General features: G+C 40.6%; 1 non-coding gene across 1 annotated transcript; it reads left to right on the top strand.

Moving 5' to 3' along the window:
* Window positions 1-1,439: 1,439 nt before the first annotated feature.
* On the top strand, window positions 1,440-1,546 carry LOC126300073 (U6 spliceosomal RNA). Its single transcript, XR_007552879.1, has one exon. It is a non-coding gene; the product is annotated as a U6 spliceosomal RNA (small nuclear RNA).
* Window positions 1,547-23,179: the final 21,633 nt, after the last annotated feature.

A 23,179-nucleotide genomic window follows, 5' to 3' on the forward strand; every position in this document is an offset into this window, starting at 1 on the left:
GGGATGAGACGCCCTGTCACAAGAACTCTTTATAAATCCTGTAGCCAGCATGGGAGTACGTCGCAAAAAAGACACTGCCGCCCGTGGTGGTCATACGCCCCGTTAAGTGTAACGTCCCGCTTTCTGTAATGTCCAGGCGCAGAATAGAGAGTATCCAGAATGGTAACTCAGCTGAAATCCATGCACCAGAATTTAGTGCTCACGCACGAAGTCTGCCATATTGAAAACGAGTAAACAGTTGTGTTTGAAGGCTGAGGGATAGGTTTTGTTTATTTTATTAAATATGCATTTCACCTGCTGGGCTTACCTACAAGTAAGCAGTTGCTTGATGTACTGTAAAAGATAGAAACATAGTAATCAGCATTAATCAGAGAAAATATCACACAGGAAAGTAACGAGCGATTCCGACGAAGTAGCAGTACATGACAAAAATAAGTTTTCAGATTTTCTTGCTGTTAACAGTAAAAGCCCATTATACTGTAAAAAATACTGCATGTAAATGAAGCAAAGCTACATCAACTCCTGGAGTTAGTTTTTGGTGGTGGTGGTGGTGGTTAGAGTTTAACGTCCCGTCGACAACGAGGTCATTAGAGACGGAGCGCAAGCTCGGGTTAGGGAAGGATTGGGAAGGAAATCGGCCGTGCCCTTTCAAAGGGACCATCCCGGCATTTGCCTGAAACGATTTAGGGAAATCACGGAAAACCTAAATCAGGATGGCCGGAGACGGGATTGAACCGTCGTCCTCCCGAATGCGAGTCCAGTGTGCTAACCACTGCGCCACCTCGCTCGGTGTTAGTTTTTCGGTAGAGGTTCCTTTCTTCCTTTAAAAAAATTAAAAACGACTATTTTCTCATTTGGGCATATTCATCACTTATGTGTATAATATGTCTCATTCCATTCTGAGGAAAATAATTGTCAGGCAAACTTTCTTTCGGTCGTATCTTATAGTTTCATATCACAGCTTGGTAATGATGTGCCTATTTTTTCGATATGTGTCATAATTGCTCTGATAATTAATTTCCAGTAAAAGTTGAACGGTTTGCAGTGAAAAATGTGGTCGCTGGATGCTTAACATTTGGTTCGTTTCAGGTTATACGTAGCTTTATTCTAAATGTAGCTAACATATAGTACTTCTCATCAAAAGCGGAAGGAAAGCTACATCCAACTACAGAATGGAGAAAATAGACGCTAAAGTATTTTACTTGAGCGCACATCTTCAGTGCAGTAACCTGCAGCTCACAAGGAGACCGCACTTACTCGTCACCGATATTGTCCAAGTTTGTGGTATATGCAGGGCTTGTTTACAAATGAAAGTGCCACAAGTGGGAGGTCCCGATGGCTAGGTGTTTAAAAGGAAATATCAATTTTGTTGCGGCTCGGGCGAGGCATCACTCGTTAATGGTAGCACCACACGTAAATTAGGGGTGGCTGAATGGATTGTACTCGTTATGGTGGTACATATACTAAAACTGGAACTAAACAGAGAAGATTAGTAAAGCTCCTAAGCAATGTTAACAAAACCAAAGGAAAACAAAGCTGAGAGATTACAGAACGGTAAGCTGAAGGTCGTTATTTCGAGACCCTATGTGGGAACTATTTAATCTTTCATAATTTCAATTTTTTATGCTACTTGCACTGCGAAATAAACAGAAACAAGGTTTAATATGCTGTATTAGTAGTACTTTCATAAAAGGCATGAAAAGGAAAGGCAAACAAAAGTATGAAATTCCACACAATTTTCCAGGAAGCGATTGTAAGCTTATAACACTAGCGTGTATGTTACTCTTCCCTAACAACCAAACATTTAGTCCGGTCACGGGATAAGCCACATATAGCACTAAAGTGCCGTGAAACACGTTAATGTTACTCTCTCAGAGGATTTTGAATTTTGACTGCGAGTGTGTCTAATGGACAAAGCCATCGGACTATAATTTTGAATATGGTGAAATTAACAGAAAAACTAAATGGACTTTAACCTTGGGAGTTAATGAAAGTAATAAAATCGTAAGTGAATGGAAAAGAATGGACGGTCGCCAGCCCAATTAGGCACATTAATTTGGGAATATATGTTTAAGAAAATCGAATATTGGTTACTGAAGTTACTTTCTTATATATTTCCCTTTGAATAACACACAGGATACAAACTGACACCGTGCCCTCTGAACTGTGTGTAGCAGCAGTTACCAATAACGCACACACCAGTGAATTATACGAAGCAAATTTGCACGTAGCTCATACTAATAACAGCTACGCTCAAGATCACTATTTAATCAATTACTAAAATGTTACTGCATGAAGTGCAGAACTAAATTTGGACATGAGGGGCTTTTACCTTAGAATGACATGACAGAAACAAAGATGAATTTTATCATAAATACACTGTTTAAACACCTCTACACATATCAGTTTTCCTTACCAATAGTAAAAATACAATCTTTCTTTCTCTTACGTGGAGAATATGATGGAGACTAGTATAGTTTCGCTCGTCAACGCTCTTTGATTATTACAGTAGAAAAGATTTATTCAAAAAGCTAATCATTCTCTTCACTTGGAGTAGATCAATGATTTACTTTCCAAAACAATAAAATACAACATTAGGCTTAATTAACTTCAAAAAAGGAACCATTCATGATAGAAATCAAAATCACACTATTTTTGAAAATGAGCTCAACTTATGTGCCTTTTTATCACCTGCGAAGCAGGTATTCTAGACAATAATATTTTAACAATCTTGCATTGTAATTCTACAAAACTATATTTTCTAATAAACTAAGGGTACTTTAGCAAAAGCCTTCACTTATGTAGTTTTAACTTTTACTACTCCTTTTATATTAGACAAACATCACTTTTAAAAACTCGGACGCAAGAATTGTTCGTTTAAATCAGTATACTCAGTTTTAGTAGCACTTAGGTGAGGGCCCTGAATAGGTTCGTGATCAGGATAGAAAATATGGTTCCGGACACGGATTTATAATGTTGTGATTATTATTAAAACCACACACAAATTAATTGGTCCATGCCCATATACATTACTGAACGTATGAAGTTAGTGAAGCAGTGACAAAGATTGGTGGCAAGCGACATGGCGGCTACGGATCCACATCCGAGGCAAATCCTTTATAAAGCAGCTTCCAGTTGCCTCTGTTAGCACCATCGTGTTATGGCTATCCACATACTGAGTACCGTTCACACAAAGGAGCCGCTCAGTTCGACCGCCAGAACTACCTTTTACATCGCGCCATTCCACTTCTCTACAGCTTTTATATATTACAAATAAGGGTGCCCTAAGCGTGAACCAGCTTTTAATAAACATTTACTTTTTATGAATAATAATTTATCATTTTTACATATCCTTTTGCTTTGTTCGTATATACAGTACAAAACTAATTTTCTTGTCACATATCAGGGAGTTTAAATAAGTCAGAATACACACTCCATAATTTCAGATACACACTTACATACTATAAACCTACTTCTAATCGATATAAGTGTTACAAGCTGTACACGAGAACTTCGTATGGTAAATTAGATGCTTTTATTGTTTTGCAGTTGATGTTTTATATTTGCTGCGGTGAGATTTATTGAAAAAATAGGGAAAGCAGTGATTTTCTCGGCAGGCTACGTACGTTATAGACATCGTATGTATACAATTAAATGGTTGTTCTAAAGTTTGTATAGAGAAACGACCTTGGCTTGTATTCCTAAAAGGTTCGCTCTTATCACTCAGTATAGAGCAAAGCACACGTAACCCATCATGCAGCCAGACAATGGCGGTGATGTAAAGTAGAGTGTGTTGTGACGCAGTTTACCCGGAATGTGATTTCGTTTTTTTTTCTTTCTCATTGAAATAATAACAATTTTGAAGGTTCCTGATGTAATTACTTACCTGGCGATAAAAATAGACATCTCAGCTATGCGCTAACGAGGTGTATATGGGAGAATCACTTTAAAACTTCCACATCTTGAAAAATTTCGTTGTATAATTATGGATTTGTTTATCCTCCCCACTAGTAAGTTAACAGAAAAAATTTGTTCTCCTGCACCTAGGGTTTCAACACACCAGTAAATTTTTTTTTTAGTATACGACTGTTATAATTTTCCCAGATTTTGACGAAATAATGACAACATACATATATATATTTTGCCTTCGCCATTCCTTTTCATGCCTTTCATGAAAATATTGATATATGCAATATATTGACCATTAGTTCGGTTTATTTTCAATGTACGTAACGGAAAAAATAAAAATAAAAATGTTACAATAGTTTTCAGATAGCGTTTCGACCGAGCTATCCTCGGATTAGCGTTGCGCACTCTTTCCGCCGCGCTAGCCATTGTATAGATTACGTTACATTAAACTTTTTTGTTTTACTTTTTTTTACAATTACTACTTCATATCTAAAAATTCATATGTTGAGTAGAAGGAAATGTCATCCAGAAATTCTTTTAATTTGGTTTTAATTGTTAGTTAGCTATCTGTCATACTTTTAGTGTTATTGGGTAAATAAACAAAGATTTTTGTGGCAGCATAATTCACCGCTTTCTGTGTCAAAGTCGGATTGAAGACAGAATAGTGGAGATCACCTTTTCCTCTAGCGTTGTACCTATGCACTTTGCAATTATTTTTGAATTGAGACGGGTTATTAATAACAAAAATGATAAGTGAATATAGGTATTCAAAAGGTAATATATATATCCTGAGTTCCTTAAATAAATGTCTGCATAGTAATCTTGGGTGGGCTCCAGCTATTATTCTGACTACTCGCTTCAGCACAATGAATAATTTTTCTTGTAATGATGTATTACCCCAAAATATGGCGTAATATGAACGCAGTGCATAGTAGCCCAATTTACGTATGTGTTTTCCACCGAAATTTGCAATAACCCTAATAGAATAAAGAGCTGAAACTAAAAATTTCAACACATCGTCAATGTGTTTCTTCCAATTAAATATCTCAGGAACGCACACACCCATAAATTCTCTGTATTCTGCCTTATCAACGGACTTCTCTTCAAAGTCTACATTTATCAATGGTGTTACGCCTAATACTGTACAGAACTGCATATACTAGGTTTCCTCAAAATGTAGTGAGAGCCCATTTGCAGAATAATTTCCTGAAAGTTATTATTTACAATTTACTCAGTTAATTCTCCTTCGTTGAGTGTGATTACTATACTTGTATCAAGAAGAACTAGCTTCGCATCCTGATGAACACACAGTGGCAGGCATTAATATACAGGGTGTTACAAAAAGGTACAGACAAACTTTCAGGAAACATTCCTCACACACAAATAAAGAAAAGATATTATGTGGGCATGTGCCCGGAAATGCTTAAATTCCATGTTAGAGCTCATTTTAGTTTCGTCAGTATCTACTGTACTTCCTCGATTCACCGCCAGTTGGCCCAATTGAAGGAAGGTAATGTTGACTTCGGTGCTTGTGTTGACATGCGACTCATTGCTCTACAGTACTAGCATCAAGCACATCAGTACGTAGCATCAACAGGTTAGTGTTCATCACGAACGTGGTTTTGCAGTCAGTGCAATGTTTACAAATGCGGAGTTGGCAGATGCCCATTTCATCTATGGATTAGCACGGGGCAATAGCCGTGGCGCGGTATGTTTGTATCGAGACAGATTTCCAGAACGAAGGTGTCCTGACAGGAAGACGTTCGAAGCAATTGATCGGCGTCTTAGGGAGCACGGAACATTCCAGCCTATGACTCGCGACTGGGGAAGACCTAGAACGACGAAGACACCTGCAATGGACGAGGCAATTCTTCGTGCAGTTGACGATAACCCTAATGTCAGCGTCAGATAAGTTGATGCTGTACAAGGTTACGTCGACCACGTCACTGTATGGAGAGTGCTACGGTAGAACCAGTTGTTTCCGTATCATGTACAGCGTGTGCAGGCACTATCAGCAGCTCGAATGGTTCATCCAACAATGTGTCAATCCTCATTTCAGTGCAAATGTTCTCTTTACGGATGAGGCTTCATTCCAACGTGATCAAATTGTAAATTTTCACAATCAACATGTGTGAGCTGACGAGAATCCGCACGCAATTGTGCAATCACATAATCAACACAGATTTTCTGTGAACTTTTGGGCATGCATTGTTGGTGATGTCTTGATTGGGCCCCATGTTCTTCCACCTACGCTTAATGGAGCACGTTACCATGATTTCATACGGGATACTCTACCTGTGCTGCTAGAACATGTGCCTTTACAAGTACGACGCAACATGTGGTTCATGCACGATGGAGCTCCTGCTCATTTCATTCGAAGTGTTCGTACGCTTCTCAACAACAGGTTCGGTGACCGATGGATTGGTAGAGGCGGACCAATTCCATGGCCTCCACGCACTCCTGACCACAACCCTCTTGACTTTCATTTATGGGGGCATTTCAAAGATCTTGTCTACGCAACCCCGTTACCAAATGTAGAGACTCTTCGTGTTCGTATTGTGGACGAATGTGATACAATACGCCATTCTCCAGGGCTGCATCAGCTTATTAGGGATTCCATGCGACGGAGGGTGGATGCATGTATCCTCCCTAACGGAGGACATTTTGAACATTTCCTTTAACAAAGTGTTTGAAGTCACACTGGTACGTTCTGTTGCTGTGTGTTTCCATTCCATGATTAATGTGATTTGAAGAGAAGTAATAGAATGAGTTCTAACATGTAAAGTAGGCGTTTCCGGACACATGTCCACATAACATATTTTGTTTCTTTGTGTGTGAGGGATGTTTCCTGAATGTTTGGCCGCACCTTTTTGTAACACCCTGTATATTATGAACAGTAAGGGACACGAGACTGAACCCTGTAGGACACTATTATTGATTCCTCCCCAGTTAGAGGGCTGTGCTGATTTTTGCAGGAATATCTGTACTGTTAATTTCAATCTTCTGCAGTCTCCCAGTTCAATATGAATGAAACTGTTTGTGCACTGTCCCGCTCATACCACAATTTTATTTAGAACAATTACTTGATTCACCCAGTCAAAAGCCTTTGAGAGATTACAAAATCTGATTGGGTGATATTTGGTTATTCAGAGCATTTAATATTTGATCAGTGAAAGCATATATTGCAGTTTCTGTTAAAAACCGTTTCTGAAAATGACATTTTGCTAGTACTTAATTTTTACAAAAATGTGAAGCTACTCCTGAATACATTATTTTTTCAAGATTATTGGATTAAGCTGTCAGAAACGAGATTGGGCGGTGACTGTTAACATGCAGTGGTTTAACAATACCATATTTTAGTATGTGTGGAAATGAAATGGCTCTGAGCACTATGCGACTTAACTTCTGAGGTCATCAGTCACCTAGAACTTAGAACTAATTAAACCTAACTAACCTAACGACATCACACACATCCATGCCCGAGGCAGGATTCGAACCTGCGACCGTAGTGGTCGCTCGATTCCAGACTGTAGCGTCTACAACCGCTCGGTCTCTCCGGCCGGCAGTCTGTGTGGAAAATGCCCTGTTTTAGTTAGCTACTACATAAATAACTGAGAATTCTACTCATCTATTGGGAACAAGGTTTTAGTTCTCTGTTGGATATGTCCTCAGTTCCATGTGCGCTTTTAGTTTTGAGTGAATTTATTATTTTGCTAATTTCAGTACGGTAGGTGGGCTGAATTTCAATTTTATCAAACTGCATAGGTGTTGCCTCTTCCATATATTGCCTTACATTTTTTAATGAGCAGCTGGATCCTATTTTCTCAACAACAATTAAAAATGGTTATTTAAAATATTGTCTACTTTTGCGTTTTTGTTAACAAATTTTTCATTGAATTTTGTCAGAAATACAGTCTTCCTGTGCTCTCAGTTGCCCGATTTCCCTTTTAACTATATTCCAAATTGTTTTAGTTTTATTATCAGAGGTGCTGCACTCAGACATAATCCTTATACTTGTGGACTTTTCAATAACTTTTCTTCATATAGAGCAGCCATGCGTATAACTTCTGGAATACTTTGCCAAGACAGAAACCAATTTCAGTTTCGTAATCCTCTGATCGAACAGAATCGTTGATATACATTACAATAACACCAAATTGTTTTTTCTTTTGCCAGTTTTCTAGTAATTTTCGTTTTTATGTGTTTTTAGCCCTTTCACTCCCATTCAGCCCGGTTCAATCACCATTTCATAAACATGATTTGCATGCAAATGGAAATGACAGTTTTAAAGGGACTACAAACGTCATTTGGATCCAATGAATTATCTGCATAATTGGCCGTAAGTATAACTGAAACTTGGGTCATAAGAGACGTCATAATTTTGACGTAGCTCTTGTTATACACAGGGGTCTGATTTCACAAGTCACTAGAATATAAGCAGCAACCTTAGCTGAAACGATGTTTTTGGACAGCATTGGGACAGTATTGACACGCCATTGACGAGCGTAGCTATCAGACGCATTGGCAGCTGCAAATAGATGTATATTTCCTAGATGACGCTGTGTTGTCTTTGCTGAGACCGACAGTAGGAACGCTGAGGCAGCTACGTGTTGAAGAGCATTGTACTCGTGTTACTGGTTTGGTGCTGAACAATAATAAAAATACAGTACTGTAAGTTCGTCCTTGTTATTTATAAAGTCAAAGGGAAAAAGATTAGTGTTTGATGCCTCATCGACAACGAGGTCATTAGAGACGGTATGAAGCTAAGATCACATCAGATATACAGGGAGCAAGCGTTAATTGCTTACAACGTACCACAGTAGTGTAGGTGAAGCTGACAAGAACAAATTGATACAGGACACGTGGTCTATCAAGCCAGGAAGCAGCTTCAAATTGGCCACCCAAGTTAAAGGACGTACATGCCTCAAGTGATTTGTTCTAAAATCGTCTTGAATATTAAATCCCTTGTTCTTGCACTTACATGATGTACAGTTGATATAACTGTAAATTTGCCCTGAAAATGTTGTGAATTTTAATACCACAAAATTACAATCAAATCGTTTTGTTTATGTGGCATTCATACTACGAAACATGTTTGTAAGTGTTAAATTTAGATCTAACTGAAAAAGTAATGTAAAACTAATTAGTTTTTGCATACCGTTTACAAAACTCTGTTTTCTTTAATGGCCTTCAGGGAAAGTTTAAATTATAATGTTAAGGAAATGGGCGACTAAGCTGGTGGCGTGAGGGAGCAACAGGATATCGAAAATCTGGCGCAACGCTTTTGCGCTGTAGCTTACGTGGCTTTTGTAGGCCATTTTGAGGTTGTTTCCTTGCTGCTAGACGTCCTATATCAAAATGTTCGTCTTGACTCCCTCTACTCCATAGCAGAACATTGTAAACAGTTATCGTTTACGCCGTGCAGCATGGAACCGTAGACCTACAGAGCTAGACAACCAAAGGCGACAAGTTAAGTATTTTCACAGAAGTGTTATATTTGGGAATCTAGATTATTAGGAGGCACACATTAAACTGTGGGAACATTTCAAGATAAGCTAACCTGAAATACACGGAGGCGTCCATTCTGAGGCGTGCGGTCAGGAAATCCCACTTCCATTTTTGCTGGTGACGTTTCAATGGTTATATCTAGAGTAATGGTCTGCGACAGTGCAGTCTGTGTTCTCAGCAAATCAGCTCTAATTGCACCGAGTTATGGACTCAGCACACACAATTTTCTTGTGCGGATAAGCAAATGGAAACTATAAGGAAGCTTTTACCTTCCTGGCGTTTACCCCACAGCATAGGATGCGCGGTTTTAGTGATCTATCGAATACACTCGAAAAAAAAAACGAATAATCCAATTGAGACGGAAATCGGTAAATGTGATGCACATGCACAGAGGGACAAATGGTTACAATTTCCGAAAAATTGGTTGATTTATTAAAGAGAAAGAGCTTCAAGACTTGAGCAAGTCAGTAACGCGTTGATTCACATCTGGCCCATATGTAAGCAGTTTTCGGATTGACACTGACAGATAGAGTTGTTGGATGTCCTCTTGAGGGATAAAATGCCAAATGTTGTTCAATTGGCACGTTAGATCGTCCAAATCCCGAGTTGGTTGGAGGACCATGCCCACAATGCTGCAAATGTTCTCAATTGGGTCGAGGTCCTGCAGCCTTCCTGACCAATGACGATTTTGTAAGCACGAAGACAAGCAATAGAAACTCTCGTCATGTGCAGGCGGGAATTATCTTGCTGAAATGTAAGCCCAGAATTACTTGCCATGAAGAGCGACGAAATTGGCAATAAAATGTCGTCGATGTATTGCTGTGGTGCAAGAGTGTTGCGGGTGACAACCAAGGGGTCCTGCTATGAAATGAAGTGGCACCCCAGATCATCACTGCTGGTCGTCGCACTGTATGGCGGTTGATAGTCAGGCTGGTATCCCACCTCTGTCTCCAGACATGTCTTTTGCCTGGAACATCGTTGACTGAAATGGAATTGGCTTCAGTGATGATTCCTGCCTGGAACTGAGCTCTGGTGACCAGTGAAGGCGTTTCTGGAGACGCCCCAGACAGTTGTGGGATACCAACACAATTGCCACCCATCATACGGCCTGACAGCCTGGAGTGATTGTCTAGGCTGACATTTCATTTCATAGCAGGATCACTTTGGTGGTCATCCGCGGAACCCTTACAGCACAGCGGTACTTACGCGGTATTCTACAGACCGTTTTATTGCCCTTCTTGACGAGCCGTCCTGGGCTTACATTGCAGCAAGATGATACCCGCCCTGTGCACTGGAAGGTGATCTCCTTGGCAGGAGGAGGGGGGGGGGAGGACAGCTGGAGACTGCGTGATTTGAATAAACCAGTATCAGAGCCGAGCTCATTAATACCCACGACCCTCAACTGATTGTACATAAGTGTTAAACACGTATTTGAATAAGCAAATTGAGTTGTTGGCCCTTGTGCAACGCCATTTGAGTTGGATCAAATTCACATAAATAATTATTAGAAAAACTAATTGATATTCACCAAAATCTGTGCTTGGAGAACAGGTATGGAAACTTTTTTTCACTACTGACATTACATAAAGTCTTGCTATCACTTTAATATTCATTTAAATGAAAACGATCATGTGAATAGTGATTAAGCACTTGAATATTAAATAAACGGTAGTCTTAAACGTTAAGTGTAAGTGAAATCCGAGACTGTAGAGTTGGTAAGATTCATCACAGGTCCCTACGGCTCCAAGTGAGTTACTGTGCAATCTAGTGCATACTGGAGGACAACAGGACCAGACGTGAATTAGCATACTATGCATCAGTGATTGAGCCCTCTGGAATGACTACTACGGTGCACAGACAATTAATTCGTACGAGTCTACTACAGAAAAGAGGTTTCAACAGCTTATTAATTCACTAAACCCTTGAGCCGTGGATATTACCATTATTGTTGTCGTCGTACGTGCAGGAAATGGTTGCTTTGAGTGGAGACTGATACTGCGATCCGGGTGACTGTGCACCACGTCCATCAAAGGACTCCAGAGCAAAGTGTCCCCAGCTCTCGCTTCCCGAGCACAGGGTCCTAGGTTCGATTCCTGGTGGGGTCTGGGAGTTTTCACCTGCCTCGAGATGACTGGCTGTTAGTGTCGTCCTCATCACTTTATCATCATTCATGAAAGTGGTGAGATTGGGCTGAGCTAAGGTTGGGAATTTGTACGGGCTCTAATAACCGCGCAGTTGAGCGCCCAACAAACCAAACATCATCATCTTCATCATCCAGAGCAAAGTCTGCGAAAGAAGCTCGTCTACGAAATTTCAATGTTTTGCGTCCAGTGGTCCATGTTGTTGTTGTTGCGGTCTTCAGTCCTGAGACTGGTTTGATGCAGCTCTCCATGCTACTCTATCCTGTACAAGCTTCTTCATCTCCCAGTACCTACTGCAACCTACATCCTTCTGAATCTGCTTAGTGTATTCATCTCTTGGTCTCCCTCTACGATTTTTACCCTCCACGCTGCCCTCCAATACCAAATTGGTGATCCCTTGATGCCTCAGAACATGTCCTACCAACCGATCCCTTCTTCTGGTCAAGTTGTGCCACAAACATCTCTTCTCCCCAATCCTATATGATGCCCAAACTAATTTCTCCGTCGGTCCAGGAGAGAACTGCCCCTCCTGCGACCATCAAAACCCACAGCGATGAGTCCACCAAAAGCCAATCCTGTCTACGCGATAACTCAGAGCCAATTATACTACCGAAACCTGTGCGCTGGATTCCCACCACACATACAGATAAACAACAACTTCCACTGGAATAGCTTCCCACTAGAGTAAGCGGCGCCTGCCAACGTGAGCTGACGTCACAGCCAGACCACCCATCACCGAGTTCGCAGGGAAGCAATAGGCGTGGGAGCACGCGAACGCAATGCGCAAAGAAGGCGGCCTACGTGTGGTGACAGAGGGTCCGGGTCCGGACACAGTCCTACGAAGGCCAGCAAACAAATCCTTCTGGCTTTGTTGCCGGAGTCTCGTCATTCTGCATATACGCAACACGCGTCCATCGACCACACCATCACCGCTGTAAAACTATTAGCGAACGCGCCAGGGTGGCACGGCAGGCAGAACCTGAAAGCGAGCCACGCGCGCTGCCACAATACCACGGCTGCAGTCGCCAGTCCGTCGGCTGTTGACCACCACCGTCCTATGGTTACCTCAGCACCCATCAGAACCGCTGCTGTTCGTTCCTCCCGGTCTTCCAAGAACTGCTCCGGTGTCCTCGACTCGTTAATGAACCCCTTGGCTGTGTGCTTCGGTTGTACCAAGTAGCCACGAAACAGAAGGAAGATAAAAGCAGTGGAGAGAAAAGACTTCCACAACAAAAAGTAATTTTAATATGGCGTCATTAGAGTACACAGTGCTCAGTCACTGTATCTCCGTATGAAAGGTCGGTCTACTCACAATAAATAAACTTTACATAATAATTTAAAGAGGGCCTTCCGTCCTGGAGATGGACGGGCCAGAAGGGCCTTCCATCTTTCAACACGGCGAGAGTATCTACTGCTTGTCTCCGTGCTTGCCAGACCCTACCATGGCCAGCAAGATCGCCGGATCTCTCCTCAGTTGAGAACTTTTGGAGAATTATTGGCACGGCTGTCCGATCAGTTCAGTGTGCTAAACGGACAGAATTTGCCACGATATCCCTCAGGAGTACATCCAGCAACTCTGTCACTCAATGCCGAGGCGAATAACTGCTTGCAGAAGGGCCAGAGATTGAGCAACGCGTTACTGTTTTGATCAATTTGCGAAACTCTTTCCCTTGAATAAATTATCCGTTTTTGCTGAAACTGTAACCATCTGTTTGTCTGTATATGTACATCACATCTACCGATCTCCGTCCCATTCGTTTTTATTTTATTTTATTTTATTTTATTTTATTTTTATTTTTTGCATAGGAGAGGGATGTCGTGTGCCCCTCTGTTGCGAGAAATGTATAAGGAGCGATCAAAAAGTCTCTGTTTGAGGGAGTCTCTACAGCGTATATGTAATATAGCGTGACTGCGATACGGGTATATAAGCATTGACATGTAAGCAAGGGATCTGTTAAGCATTTGTGTCTTTCCGACGTGAGTGATGTAAATACGGAAAAGTGAACTATGGTGACGTTATTACCAAATGCGTCCAAACAGGATCAACGTGATGTTATTCTTTTCTTGGCCGCCGGAGGACAGACACCAATAGCGTGCGGTCGGTCCCGACTGGCACGTCAGAGCCAGAGCACGCAGCATTTTCCTTTTGCCTGCATTGCTGCAAGGAAAATTCCTTTTCCCTCATGATGTACAGTGACCGGTGAGCCCAAGCTACAATGTTCCTTACAAATCAGATTATCAAACTGTTAAAAAAGACGATATTTAAGTCCTTATGATCTACTGATAGCCTGAATGGGAAGAAACGAATTGGCAGACCAACTTTTTGCGAAAAACCGCAAGAGGGATAGAGGCTCTGGTGCTCGAAGTCCGTCATATTACAATCAAGATGACAGTGGAAAAAGTGAGTCTCCGTCACCAATCAGTAATTGACAATTTTCATGACATTTTCAGCATGACGGAAGACACCTCACGCCCATTCCAATAGCCCATTGAGCCAAGCAGCAATGGAAACGTATCAGCTAGGTCAACTCAATTCAGATGACGTTTTTGACGGCTTATCACCGTGGAGCCTGCCGCGGTGGCCGTGCGGTTCTAGGCGGTGCAGTCCTGAACCGCGGGACTGCTACGGTCGCAGATTCGAATCCTGCCTCGGGCATGGATGTGTGTGATGTCCTTAGGTTAGTTAGGTTCAAGTAGTTCTAAGTTCTAGGGGACTGATGACCTCAGAAGTTAAGTCCCATAGTGCTCAGAGCCATCACCGTGGACGTGTACTGGGTGTAGCACTATGACCCTGAGACAAAACAAAAAATTACACTGGAAACATATTCACCAGTGCCGATAAAGCAAATACCTAACCACCATCGGGAAAGATGATTCTGAGTATTTTTTGAGACTGGCATGGTATGTCTGACATTAACAAAAAATGGTTCAAATGGCTCTAAGCACTATGGGACTTAATATCTGAGGTCATCAGTCCCCTAGAACTTAGAACTACTTAAACCTAAGTAACCTAAGGGTATTACACACATCCATGCCCGAGGCACGATTCGAACCTGCGACCGTAGCGGTCGCGCGGTTCCCGACTGAAGCGCCTAGAACCGCTCGGCCACCACTGCGGCTGATGTTAACAGATTGTGCTCATAAGGGGTGAACCGTCTCAGGAGCGAACTATCGCAATATCCTGAGGAGATTACAGGAGGCTGTAAGGACAAAGAGTAGCCACAAGCTTTGCACTGGGTTGTTTATGCTCAACGACAACGCCAAAACTCTTTCTGCGTAGATTAGTCGCAAATGCTGCTTCCATCTACTATCAAATTTTGCTTCAGACTCGTATTCGCCTTGCATGGCACCCAATAACTTTTATCTCTTTCTTCGGATGACGTGGCATCTAAATGATTTTGGAGGTGGAAAATTTCCTGCAAAGCTCAAACGTATACTCCTACAGTCAAGGTCTCTCCTAAGTCATCCATCATTTCGAAAAATGCGTTACCTTGAAGGATGCATACGTATGGTACGACAAAAACTACTGCCAAGTTTCATCATAGCTGTTGTACCCTGCCTAGTTGTCAAATACGGGGTACCTAGGAGACCTGTTTTCTCGGATCGCTACACAATTCAAGCAAATCGTATTAATGAGGTTTTTTTTACAGAAAATAAATGATAGTACTTAACTTTGAGAAATACAGATGTGTAGCAAGCAAAGGGCGACATGCAAACGAGACATCTCTTCAGTATATACAAAAATTCCTAATACAAGGAAAGTAATACAGTGGATGCTTATTTCCAGGTAGCTGATCTTGATGTTTCTGTAGAGCTCGTAGAACTGGGCCGTGGCCAGACAGCACGGTGCTTATTTCCTCTTAAAGTAGAGGGCGCTGACGTCACTGTGTCGTCCTGCAGAGCGGTCGGATAGCGTGCCATTGACTGCGCGTGACTTTACGCCGGAACAGTAGCAGCTACACTTCTTCGAGGTTATACTTAAAACTTTTGATTACCGTTGGTACAACGATACCTTCTTGTAGATAACAGCATTGTCACCAAACCATCTGTTAGAGTTGTTGACCCTGACTGATAAATAACTTTTGTATATCGAGAATATTAGCAGTCCTATACTACCCCTAGGGGCGCACCCTATGTTTCTTTACTTTCATTTGTATATTCGCACTCGCCGTTTAGTTCTCTTTTTAGTTACTGTTTATCTCGTATAGTGCTGGCCTCGCTGTGCACGAGCACATTTATGCTACGGAACTTTGTGGCCAGATGGCCTTATAGTGAGCGTAGTCGTGATTTATCTATGGGAGGGACGTTGTGTGCGGCACTCGTCAGTGAACTGAGTAAACTTTGTTCTGTGTATGATCTTATTTATCTCTATTTTCTGAGGCAGAAACTGTGGACCAGCGCAGCATTCGTCTAGACGAGCGTGGGAAACAGCCTAAAAACAATATTCACAAGCAAGGCCACGATGTACGGGTCATGGTGTTTTTTCATACTCTCTACACTTTAAGTAGTCCATTAGAACAACATAGCCGGCTGCAGTGGCCGTGCGGTTCTAGGCGCTACAGTCTAGAGCCGAGCGACCGCTACGGTCGCAGGTTCGAATCCTGCCTCGGGCATGGATGTGTGTGATGTCATTAGGTTAGTTAGGTTTAATTAGTTCTAAGTTCTAGGCGACTGATGACATCAGAAGTTAAGTCGCATAGTGCTCAGAGCCATTTGGACCATTTTTTGAAAACAACATAGTGTGCAAATACTAAGGCGTACTACTTAGGCGGTTTCGAGAATATGACAAGCAAAATTTCACGCGTAGAATATGTACCGGTACAGTGTGACTCTGACACGAGATGGCGGCAGTCAAGCCGTTAAAGTCCCGTATTCGGTGGATTGAGGTATCGAGTACCACCCTTTTCTTTTTAATGTGTAGTTTTTTCAACACTGGTCGTATTATTCGATATATATGACATCTGAAAGGTAATATGATGAAAAAAGTGTATTTTCTTGAACTTTTATTACATTTTCAATGTTATTTGGCTGTTTACTAATTTTAATTATTATTATAATAAGTGTTATATTTATAATTCTAGGTAAAATGCATAAAGTTTTCCTGAAAATGTATTCCCCTCGTGGTTTGCGAAATTCTTATAACTGAAATCGTGTAAGGTACCCTGAGCTGTCTTGCACATGGACGCGTCGATTTACAGACACAGGCAGGCCCCATCAGTGGTTAACTTGCGTAAGGATGAGACCTTGCTAATATAGCATAAACGGATGGTGTACATGTGAATTTTTTGAATACCACAAAATTAAATTTTTACTGCTAAAATGGAGCGGACTCCAGATTTTTCGACTACTGCGAATGATGAATTTCTTGAAGATACAGTTCAAAATGCAGTTGCAAAACTTCAGTTTAAAGGTGCGTTAGTGTACTGTGACAGTCTTCTTAAAGAAGCGGACTTTACTGCACACAATCATCCGTAACAATTTCTGCAGGTGCAATGGCGATTGCAGAATAACTTTATCAGTCTACCGACAAAATGTTAAGAGAAAAGAAACTTATTACTGACGAGGACCTCATTCATTCCAACGAAGCGGAGGAAGAAGGCCTGTTTCTTGCAGTGAAGATTTTTTTCGGCGATGATGATCATGAGCCCACAGAAAAGAAGGCATTCCGTTGGAGAAAAAAATAAAAGTTGTGAGACTTGCGAAAGAACACCCCACATGGAATTTACGAACTCTACTGATAAAAGGAAATGCTGATTTGAAGAGATGGGAAGAAAACACAAAAACTGAAGGAACAGTAATCAATAAATATGTAATAATTGATTCGTAGACGTATTAGCAATTCGTGGAGGCTCGCAAAGACCCCCTGCAAGTGAGCGTAAATTTTTATCAATTTCTCTGTCTTCAACAACCATATTTGAACAATAAATTATGGCAATGAAATGAAACTTTATTTTACTTTTCAGGTAATAACAAGGAACTTGCAGTGGGCTTTGGCTCCTGAAGGCCAATTTCAGCTGGAGCATTTAATCTTTAAAGATCAATCTCATGGGTTAAAAAATTCAAACAAAAGAACATAATTTGGCAGAGGAAGATAAAAAAGATGTGAGTAACAGACAATCTGTGATTTGGGAGGAAACACTAGAAGCCGCTAGAAAGTTTCAGCTGCAGACAAAGGCAATTTTCCAAAATTTTGACAAAAAATTGTCAACGTATGACAGAACTATCGCTAGAAATAATGTAAGAACTGTTTTTGTTAAAAGGAGCGATATGAACACACTCATACACGGCACAATACCGCAAGAATTTTTGTGCAGGAATCTACGGGAACGTTCAAGGATTCAAAAAATGTTGTAAATATAACGAAAGACTTTGGAAATGTCTTTGTAACATGTTCGAATCCTGGTAATCTTACTGCACTGCTCTATAATTCGTATTTGACCAGCGCTATGCCTCCTTACGCGGTAAAAGGATAATTCTTGCTAATAATTGATTCTTGGGGGGACGGGGAGGAGTCGGGATCAAACGAATCCTTGTATGTACGATGCCGTCTTTACCGATAACGCAGGTCTTGGAACTTGCACGTTTTGAGTCATAAGCCCAAAATGTACTCCGATTTTCCAACCGTTCGACGTTTATTTCTATAGGCAAGTACAATAAAAATCAAATGCCTTCAAATTGGTATGTATTTAATTGACAACGAACGAGGAACTGCTTCTCGTAAAGATGCTATTAAAATACATTCTTTTGTCCATCAGCAATTACCAGTACTGATATTTACGAAAATGTCGCGTTAAGCATGATATGCATCTAAACTGTCGGAAGAAAGAGAATTTTTTCAAAGTGTCAGCGACGTTTATTTTTCCTTAGAAAAATCTGGAGATTCCCTGCATATGCGGGAAAACTGCATTAATGCGGTGTAGCAGATGCCGTTTTAATTTATGTTTTCTGTGTCTGTACGAAAATATTGTACTGCAGCTTGTAATATTTAAAGCAGAGCCGACGATTAATTACACATTGCCCTTATATTCTAGCCTATTGTAACTCACTGCATTATTGATTAAAGTTATTCACTCATTTATTTATCGATTTTTGACTTGGGATTTACAAGCCTCTCTCTCGTCCTTGAAACCTGTGTCTGTAGGCCGAAGCGTCCAGGGGCAAAGCAGTTCCGGGTACCTTACTCAACTGCACGTATAAGGGATTTCTCTAATCACGACAGGTGTACATTTTCAGGAGAGTTTGATGCTTTTGTTCGCTTACTTTCCCCAAAGTTATAAACGTAATATTTGTTGTAATAATTAATATTAGTAAACAGATAGATATCATTGGGAATTTAGTAAATGTTCATACAAGTACAAGACTTTGTCATTATATTACCTTTCAGATGTCACATATATAAAAAAGTGACCAGTGTTAAAGAAATGTACTTTTAAAAATTAGCAGGACTCGACCTAGCGATCCTCCAATTACTGATCTTGAACGCTAAACAGTTGGTCACTGCCATCTCGCGTTCAGAAACGCAAGGCACCGGTACTTAACCGACTTGTAAAATTTTCTCCCGATTTTCTCAAATTTCCTAAATACTACGCCTTATTGCTTGTGTATTATGATGTCCTACTAAAAGTGCGAAGTCTGAAGTAAATCCGTGATCCTAACGTACTGACCTTTTCCTGTCAGACTGTCCGGTGAACCAGTCACGGTCGTTAACCCGCCGTGGAGATTCGATCCCTTTCTGGCTCATCTTCCGGTCTTGTGGTTTAGCAGGCCATGCCTTAGTCTATAAGAGCAATTGATACAAGAACTAAAAAATTAAAAACTTTGTGGCTTTATTTATAATTAGTCCAGTATGGCTCGACACCTTAAAGACTGATTCCTTAGTAGGCCATTTTCATAATTCGTGGGTTTTCGTCGCTTTCGCCTAGTAATATACACGACTGGCCATTATAATTGCTACACCACGAAGATGACGTGCTACAGACGCGAAATTTAACCGACAGGAAGAAGATGCTGTGATATGCAAATGATTAGCTTTTTAGAGTATTCACACAAGGTTGGCGCCGATGGCGACACCTACAACTTGCTGCCATGAGGAAAGTTTCCAACCGATTTCTCATACACAAAGAGCAGTTCACCGGCTTTGTCTGGTGAAACGTTGTTGTGATGACTCGTGTAAGGAGGAGAAATGCGCACCATCACGTTTCCAACTTTGATAAAGGTCGGATTGTAGCCTATCGCGATTGCGGAACGCCGTGCTGGATACCAACGGCCTCGTATCACTAGCAGTCGAGATGACAGATATCTCATCCGCATGGCTAAATTGCATCGTGCAGCCACGTCTCGATCCCTGAGTCAACAGTTGGGGACGTTTGCAAGACAACAACCATCTGCACGAACAGCTCGACGACGTCTGTGGCAGCATGGACTATCAGCTCTGAGACCATGGCTGCGGTTACCCTTGACGCAGCGCCACAGACAGGAGTGCCTGCGATGGTGTACTCAACGACAAACCTGGGTGTACGAATGGCAAAACGTCATTTTTTTCGGATGAATCCAGGTTCTGTTTACAGCATTATCATGGTCGCACCCGTGTTTGGCGACATCGCGGTGAACCCACATTGGAAGCGTGCATTCGTCATCGCGATACTGGCAAGTCACCCGGCGTGATGGTATGGGGTGCCATTGGTTACACGTCTCGGTCACCTGTTGTTCGCACTGACGGCACTTTGAGCAGTGGACGTTACATTTCAGATGTGTTACGACCCGTGGCTCTACCCTTCATTCGATCCATGCGAAACCCTACATTTCACCAGGATAATGCACGACCTCATGTTGCAGGTCCTGTACGAGCCTTTCTGGATACAGAAAATGTTCGACTGCTGTCCTGGCCAGCACATTCTCCAGATCTCCCACCAATTGAAAACGTCTGGTCAATGGTGGCCGAGCAACTGGCTAGTCACAATACGCCAGTCACTACTCTTGATGAACTGTGGTATCGTGTGGAAGCTGCATGGGCAGCTGTACCTGTACACGCCATACAAGCTCTGTTTGACTCAATGCCTAGGCGTATCAAGGCCGTTATTACGGCCAGAAGTGGTTGTTCTAAGTACTGATGTCTCTGGATCTATGAACCCAAATTTGCGGGAAAATGTTATCACATGTCAGTTCTAGTATAATATATTTGTCCAATGAGTACCCGTTTATCATCTGCATTTCTTCTTGGTGTAGCAATTTTAATGACCAATAGTGTATTTACTTCGTAAGGCCTATAGATTTTAGAGCAAAGTCTACAAACTTAATGTATTATAGACCCTAATCATGTATTTTCTTTTTAGTAAGTATTTACTACTTTGCATATTTCATGATACATAAATTGATATTGTTTTAATTTAATGGAATTAACTATCAGTTTCAAAAGTAACTACTTATATTTTGAGTTACCGAATTACGTTCAGAAATCAATATCGAACGAATCAAGGCCTTTAACTACAGCTAAAGGATTCATTCGTACCCAAAAGAAACCACCACTTGGTGATAAAAACATTTAAAAACGGAATCAACCACTTTTGATAACAATGATGTGTAATGAATATTATGTGCGGAATGTAAATCAACCTGCTAATAGAAAGTGATGAAAAAAGACAGCTTTTGAGTATCCTAAGCAGTTTGCTCGTGTAGCCACTCTTTAAATATCCTACAAGTATAAGAAATTTGCTATCTACCTATTACATAATATCTTTACATATATAAAAAATTGTGTTTCTGAGACTCTAAAAGTAAACTTATGTCTTTCAGATCAAGACACACTAGTAACAAGTTTAAAGTCTTCTATGCCCATGGCAGTAAGAAATAAGTGAGAATATACAAAACAGGCGAATTGTTTATTCAAATGGCATCAAAGGAAATTTGGAAAAATATATTTTCAAAACCAACAACTGATGAATCATTCAGTGCGCTTTGGAGTATTCTCATTTTCATATTTGGGATGTGTTTTTCCAAGAACTCACAAAAATCAGTATCGTTCCATGGAACAACAGACAGTCGATATCGCCTGCCATCAGAATACTTAGTCAGACGATAAACCATTTCAATCAACTCGAAAAAAAAAACAATAATCAGCACTTCACAGTTTATGTTAGGACATATACGAAAATTTACAGGAAATTGATCACAAAAAAGAGATTTACAATGACAAAACAATTATAGAAGCAGCCAACAAATCAAAAACAATATGGAAAATAGTAAATAAAGAAATTAAGAAAAATTAAATCAAGGTCACACTGTTTTCAAAAATAATAATGGACTGTTACTCAGCAATCTAATTCTAGCAAATTAAATAAATGACTGAATCGTAATACTCTGGTTAACTCTAGTAACAGATGCTTTCGAAAGAAAGAAAGCGTTAATTCAATGTCGCTAAGTTCTACGAATAAATTAGAAGTCATTGGAATAATGAAAACAAAGAAGGATAAAATGTCTTCAGGGATTAGCGAGGTAACTGGCTCAGTTTTGATTAAACGTGCTAATGTCGTACCAGAACCACTCTCTCATGTCAGAAATACATCATTATCAAAGGAATGTTTCCACAAAGATTAAAAATTTCAGTAGTAAAACCATTGTACAAATAGGGAAATGTATATGAACTGGGAAACTATATGCCAGTATCTTTGTCGTCTGTGTTTTCGAAAGTAGTACAGACAGTAATGAAACTTAGAGTAACAAAAATCCTTGAAAACTTCAGTCTCTCGTGTGTAACTTAATACACGTTTTGTAGAAACGTGGCTACAGACTCAGCTATTACTCAACTCACTGAAAATACTGTATTGTGACAAGATAGAAACTGCAGTGCAATAGTTATAAACTTGGGCTTATTGAAATCATTCGATATCGTGCAGATTGGTGCACTGCCTGATAAGTTAGAAGCTACTGGTATACGAGAAGTAGTGAAGAAACGCTTTCAGTCATATCTTCAAAACAGCCGACAGGTAGTTGAAATTACTTCAAGAAGCATTACAAACCGAAGTATTGTTTACAGGTGTGATAGACTGTACCAAAACAGCAGACTGGTAGTTGAAACTACTTCAAGACACACTACAAACCGAAGTATTGTTTACAGGTGTGATATTCAGACTGTACCACAGTGCAGTGTCATATGACCTCTCGTATTCCTTATTTATGTAAATGATACCGACATTTCAGTCAATATCACTTATATAACTCTGTTTCTTAATGACACAAATGTTGTTGTAACTGATATAAATCAGGTATTGCCAACATCTGCAACCAGAGTTTTGGAATATGTACAAAACCAGTTTGAAAGAGACAAGTTTACGTTAAATCTTCCAGAAACTAATTACATTCATTATAAAAAAAACAAATTCACGTCATGACGTAGACCTCAGAATTCAAAATAAACGAACTGAGAAGGTAGCCGTCACCAAACTTTTTAGTGTTCATATGGGCGAAAATTTAGAGTGAAAAGTCAACATCCTTTGTCCCATTAGCAAGCTATGCTCTGCTTGCTTTACATTACGTGTAATGAGTATCGTGTGTAGCCGACAGTGTAGCAAACTTGTCTACTTTGCTTACATCCAGTCCGCTATTAGCTATGGCCTCACCTTTAC

This window comes from Schistocerca gregaria, chromosome X (assembly GCF_023897955.1).
Source record: "Schistocerca gregaria isolate iqSchGreg1 chromosome X, iqSchGreg1.2, whole genome shotgun sequence".
In the NCBI taxonomy this organism is placed as follows: Eukaryota; Metazoa; Arthropoda; class Insecta; order Orthoptera; family Acrididae; genus Schistocerca; species Schistocerca gregaria.